This window comes from Salvelinus namaycush, chromosome 3 (assembly GCF_016432855.1).
Source record: "Salvelinus namaycush isolate Seneca chromosome 3, SaNama_1.0, whole genome shotgun sequence".
NCBI classification, from domain to species: Eukaryota; Metazoa; Chordata; class Actinopteri; order Salmoniformes; family Salmonidae; genus Salvelinus; species Salvelinus namaycush.
The window spans coordinates 57,991,759-57,998,731 of NC_052309.1; positions in this window are offsets into that span (position 1 = coordinate 57,991,759).

The window sequence follows — 6,973 nt, forward strand, 5'->3', positions numbered from 1 at the left end:
GGACATTTCCATTCCTCGGCACACTCAGCTAGGAACATTGATTGATTACTCTTTCCATGATTTTGAACTTGTTGTTCCCGTGATTGGGCCTCTTCCTTCCTTCCTAGACCTATGGTGAGGGAGGGATGCTTTTTACTTGTCTGTCAAAGGCAATCACAATAAGTCCCTTATTGTCACTTGACGACACATCGACGTTCAGGCTGGATGTCGATTCTGACAACAAGCTGTTGATATACTCCATTGTCACAGAGGATGATACCGCATCTCCTTCTGCATGTGAGGTACACACTGATGAGGTAACAGCCGATGATTCCCCCACCACTGACATGCAGTCACCACCTGACGAAGACCTGTACAATGTCGCCAAACCATATTCTGGTTTCCATGCACAGGTACTACAGCTACTGCCAGAGGCAGACTCACTTTTCAATGACACTAAACAACATCAGTTGTGGGAATTGTTTAACCTCTTTGGGGTACCCCCCCTTCTTCTCAATTTCCGCCTAAAGACATACCCTCATCTAACTGCCTGTAGCTCAGGCCCAGAAGCAAGGATATGCATATTCTTGGTATCATTTGAAAGGAAACTCTGAATTTTGTGAAAATGTGAATTGAATGTAGGAGAATATAACACAATAGATCTGGTAGAATAAAATACAAGGAAATAAACATACGTTTTCAGTTTTTTATTGTTGCTGCATCATCTTTCAAATGACCAAGAACAGCCAAACATACAGATAGGATGCTGTGGATGATTTTAATGAAGAATATAAGATGGCAACAATAGCTGAGCAAAGTTTTAGACAGATAACTTCAAAAATGAGCGAGCTACATGACATTGAGCATGAAGTCACCCACGGTATCCCACACAAATGTACCCAAATGTACCCAAGTGGCCGAATTGGTACAGTGATACATTTTGAAGGAAAGAACTATATACAAAATACATAAATGCTATTCTAACCCCCCCCCCCCCCCCCCCCCAAAAAAAAATATATACGTATATAAAAATAATAAAATAATAATAAACAAACAAATAACAAGGGTAACTATTTACACATTTTCTATTTACAATATTGTGAAGACCCTCAGTCCTCTACACAATATTGTGCTGCTGGTGCCATGGCCCATAGCAGTCTCTTTCTGCTGTAAAGCAGAGGCTTACTGAACAGGTGGTGCAGGTGATGGGGCATTTCCTGTGACAAAGGGCACAACGACGTCTCCCTACTGTGCCCTTTCTGCCCTGAGGCACATTCATGCCTGCAGAGATGAATCTGGGCAGGTGAACACCACTGGTTGGAGCAGAAGGGACATAAGGTGCTGCAGTGGACTTGCTGTAGCTAGCAAGCTCCTGGATGAGCAGCTCCCTAAAGGCTAGCTGTGAGGGCTGTCCACAGCTCTTGGCCATTTCCTTCTGGAGGATGAAGGAATTCACCACAGCAATTTTATGGTCTTGTGGAGAACACTGTAGTATCCTATCAGCGCATCTGACAGGTCCACACCTCCCATGCCCTTGTTGTCGTCCTTCACAGCAGCTGGAATGGGGCCATTTTTTGTGGTCCATGCCCCGGCAACGTCCTTCACACGCCTGACGATGTGATCGCCACTGAAGGACTTGTGGATAGTTGTGCACATGACCACCTCTCTGGTATCCATCCACTTTACAAAGAGCAGGCCATCTTCACGAATCCATCGTATGGTACCCCGCTCAGCCCGCTTAGGCATGTCGGTCACCTTTGTTTTTGGAAAGCCCACTCTGTTGGTCCGAATGGTGCCACAAGCCCACACATCCCACACATATGTAAACAGGGTAGGGCTTGTGTAGAAGTTGTCCACTAACAGTTTGTAGCCCTTCCCCAGCAGTTGCAAATCCAATAACTCCATAACGGAATCATAACTCAGTCCATTACCGGTAGCAAAACTGTTTTTCCCCTCATAAACAAAAAAATTGCAAGTGTAGGCACACACAGAATCAGCCAAAACAAACAGTTTGTAACCCCATTTGGTTGGTTTGTTATGCACGTATTGTTTGAGGCTGATTCTGGCCTTTGAGGCTACCATCCTCTCATCGATGGACAGGTTCTGGGCAGGCTGAAAATAGGTCTTGCAGGCCTCAGCGATGTTGGGGTAGAGAGGTTTGATTTAGCAGAGCCTATCAAACCTTGGGTGTGCCTCTCTTCTTGTTATTCTCCCCATCAACTTCTGGGTCACTGATGTAAAGCGCCCGTGAGATAGTCAGAAACCTTTTACAAGACATGGCAGTCATGGGGAAAGGCAGTTGATAGAGAGCTGACGCTTTCCAGTAGTCCCTTAGAGTTTTCAACTTCACCAGCCCCATGTAAATGACCATTGAAAAGTAGCAGAAAAGGTCTGACATGGAAATGGTCTTCCATGCCTCTTTCTTTCCTGCCTGCTTCTTAGCCCCGTACTTATTGGTGTTCGACACCAGGGAATCAACAACTGACGAGGTGAAAAACAGTTGGAAAAAGTTGAAGGGGGCTGTACTTTGCAGCCATGTCTAGTTGAGGTCCTGGCTGCCTTTTGGGTCTAAAAATGGGTGGATTTGGTTCCACATCATCTTCTAACACAGAGTGCCAACGACCCTCTGGCCCTCTGTCTGCAGGTTTCTCTCTTCCCCACCTCCGCTTCTTTGTCACTGACTTCACACCTCTAGATGGCCGGGTAGGTGTGGAGCCGGAGACAGCAGGGTTCCGGCTGGATGAACCAGCTTCAGAGGGAGATGGACACCTAGACATTGGCGGCTCATAATCAGAATCACTGCGACTGTGAAAGATTTAAAAAATCAGTAACAATACTTTCACGTATGAGCCCTGTATCAACACGTAAATTAAACAGATATACAGTGGGGAGAACAAGTATTTGATACACTGCCGATTTTGCAGGTTTTCCTACTTACAAAGCATGTAGAGGTCTGTAATTTTTATCATAGGTACACTTCAACTGTGAGAGACGGAATCTAAAACAAAATTCCAGAAAATCACATTGTATGATTTTTAAGTAATTCATTTGCATTTTATCCACGAGCAGAACTTAATATTTGGTACAGAAACCTTTGTTTGCAATTACAGAGATCATACGTTTCCTGTAGTTCTTGACCAGGTTTGCACACACTGCAGCAGGGATTTTGGCCCACTCCTCCATACAGACCTTCTCCAGATCCTTCAGGTTTCGGGGCTGTCGCTGGGCAATACGGACTTTCAGTTCCCTCCAAAGATTTTCTATTAGGTTCAGGTCTGGAGACTGGCTAGGCCACTCCAGGACCTTGAGATGCTTCTTACGGAGCCACTCCTTAGTTGCCCTGGCTGTGTGTTTCGGGTCGTTGTCATGCTGGAAGACCCAGCCACAACCCATCTTCAATGCTCTTACTGAGGGAAGGAGGTTGTTGGCCAAGATCTCGCGATACATGGCCCCATCCATCCTCCCCTCAATACGGTGCAGTCGTCCTGTCCCCTTTGCAGAAAAGCATCCCCAAAGAATGATGTTTCCACCTCCATGCTTCATGGTTGGGATGGTGTTCTTGAGGTTGTACTCATCCTTCTTCTTCCTCCAAACACGGCGAGTGGAGTTTAGACCAAAAAGCTCTATTTTTGTCTCATCAGACCACATGACCTTCTCCCATACCTCCTCTGGATCATCCAGATGGTCATTGGCAAACTTCAGACGGGCCTGGACATGCGCTGGCTTGAGCAGGGGGACCTTGCGTGCGCTGCAGGATTTTAATCCATGACGGCGTAGTGTGTTACTAATGGTTTTCTTTGAGACTGTGGTCCCAGCTCTCTTCAGGTCATTGACCAGGTCCTGCCGTGTAGTTCTGGGCTGATCCCTCACCTTCCTCATGATCATTGATGCCCCACGAGGTGAGATCTTGCATGGAGCACCAGACCGGAATTCTTACTGGTTGGTAGGTGATCAAATACTTATGTCATGCAATAAAATGCAAATTAATTACTTAAAAATCATACAATGTGATTTTCTGGATTTTTGTTTTAGATTCCGTCTCTCACAGTTGAAGTGTACCCATGATAAAAATTACAGACCTCTACATGCTTTGTAAGTAGGAAAACCTGCAAAATCGGCAGTGTATCAAATACTTGTTCTCCCCACTGTATATACTGTATATATTTTTTTTTAAAGAAATCCCTACCATGGATAGTATTGGGTGTTCCATTATTCGACTCCACTATGGGAACTTTGTAATATTTAGAGGAGCATGGAGTACTCTTGGTGTCTCGGAACATTTGGTTATCAATATACAGTTTATCGACTATGAGAGCTATACATTTCCCCTTTAATCTATTCTCCTTGAAAAGTGGATACAGAACTTTTCTCGTTCTGCAATTTCTTTCTGGAACTGATCATTCATGCTTATTTTCGTGCCAGTGAGTCTTTTACCCAGGCTTTTAACCATTATTTTATCTTTAAAGAATGAAAATTTGGCAACGATTGGGCGCTCATATCTCTGTCATCTCTGTCCTAAACGGTGTACATGTTCAGTTGGATTTTGTTGACAACATCGCCTGGGATCTGTAGTTAAGTAAGAAATAATTATTTCACCACGATTTCAGGATTTTCGCCTTCTTTTTCTTCGATACCAGTAAGTACCAGATTTTACCTCATAGATCGAGTCTGTATGTCAAGTAAGGCTTCACTTGAAAACATGTTTTCCTTTTTAAGTTCATTAACGTCCGTTTCCATCTTATTGACTGTACCTTTTAGCTTGTTTGTTTCCATCGCCATTGTCGCCGTTTTTTCGTCACTAATCTTGAGGCTTTTTACTGACTTTACTGACTAATTCAAGTATGCCCAGTTTATCATTTATCGACATTAACAGATTGGTTTCCACCCTTACAATTCTGGGTGGTGAAAAGCATAAATTATCTGTGTCCGCCAAGGAGTCACATTTTCTTTTGGGGATTAGTTCTCCATGTTTACTCTCTGCCATGTTTGGTTATTGTTTGTAATATTGGTCAATACATTTCCCTAGCCTTATAATTTGTTTTGTGTTGTTATCCAGATTGAAGGTTATTACCCACAAGTATGTGGAGTGAAGTGCTAATATATAGTCAAACTTACAGATATTGAATATTATGTTTTATGAGGCGATCTGCACCGCTGTGTTCAGTACGCCATCTTGCCCTGTTAATCAATTCTAAATAGTCAATAGTCTGTATGTTAACATGTAACACAAGAAGGAAAACTGTAACGTTACAAACAAACAAGATAAGTCACAGTAAAAAACTATCTGTAGTAGAGAAGGGTTTTTTCCCCCATCCAACAACAATGACAATTAATGGATTGGCCTTGATGATAAAGTAGACGCGACAAGCCCACTAACCAATCCCAGTATACCTTTTCCTTTCTGCGTGGTAACATGGGTGGGGGTTTTGCTCAAGAACCAATGGAATCGCTCTACATGATTCAAAATCCAGGCCAACAAATTAATGTATAATCTATTGTGAGCGGACCAAGTAATTGGGCGTCACTCTAAAGCGGGAAGGTGGAACAAACGAGTCAGGAGTAGGTTTTCTTGATTGAACAAAGTTCTATATTGAGAGCATTTGGTCAACACAAACACTCCAACATAATCAATGAAAATCTCCAAAGGAAAAAACATACATCTTCTTCTCCAAATCAAACAGGAACACAATACGATTGTCTTTAAACTACAACAAAAGTCACGGGATTGTCACCGTCCTAATGGTTCTTCATAGATCGCTCCTCTGTCTCGGTGGCCATCTTCCAGAGATAGTTCTTCCCCCCCCTTCTGCTGGTTCCATACTCTCTCTTATAGGGGAAGGAGAATATCTCATTAGTAGTGTCAGCTGTGCTCAATTGCCTCTGGTTACCATGCCTTGTTGGGCTACCATCCGTGAGCCCAGCCTGCCCTCTGGTGGTCCTTCCACATACCTTCCCCCTCAGGACCGAACCGGAGGGTCGGGCGCCAGACGCACCGTCTTGGTCGCGTCGGGACAGCGCGTCTGCATTCCCGTTCCTCGATCCGGCCCTGTGGATGACATGGAAAGAGAACGGTTGTAAAGACAAAAACCATCTGGCTATTCTGTTGTTACTGTTTCTCTTACCAGCCATCCACGTGAGGGGCGCATGGTCCGTAACTAATGCAAACCTCCGACCCAGTAGGTAGTACCGGAGATAATCGAGGGCCCACTTAATGGCTAAGGCCTCTTTCTCGACGGTAGCATACCTCTGTTCCCGATCGCTGAGCTTCCTACTTATGAAGAGAATTGGCTTCTCTGCTTCGCCTTTACCCTGAGCTAGTACGGCCCCGAGCCCCGTATCCGAGGCGTCGACCTGCACAATGAACTCTTGTGAGAAGTCCGGAGCCTGTAGGACGGGATCAGAACACAGGCCATCTTTTAGCAATTGAAAGGCCTCTTCCGTCTCGTCTTTCCACTCTACCTGGTTTGGCAAGTTTTTCTTGATGAGGTTTGTGAGGGGATTGGCAATGGTTGCATATCCCGGGATAAAACGGCGATAATATCCCGTTATCCCTAAGAAGGCCCGAACGTCCCGCTTGGTCCGGGGTCGCGGCCAGTCCCGAATTGCCCTGGTCTTCTCTGCCTGTGGGCGTATTTTCCCATTCCCCACGGTGTACCCCAGGTATTCCGCGTCGGACAGGCCCAGGCAGCATTTATTTGGATTGGCCGTCAACCCTGTGGCTTCCAAACTCACGAGCACCGCCCGTAATCGCAGGAGGTGACTATCCCAGTCCTCGCTGTGGATAACCACATCGTCTATGTACGCCGCTGCATACTCTTGATGGGGCCGTAGAATGGCATCCATGAGGCGTTGGAAAGTTGCAGCGGCACCATGCAGTCCGAAGGGCATCCTCACATACTGGAAAAGCCCCTCTGGTGTGGCGAAGGCAGTCTTTGGGCGATCCTCCGGAGCCACCGGCACTTGCCAATATCCCTTCGTCAAATCCAGGGTGGTG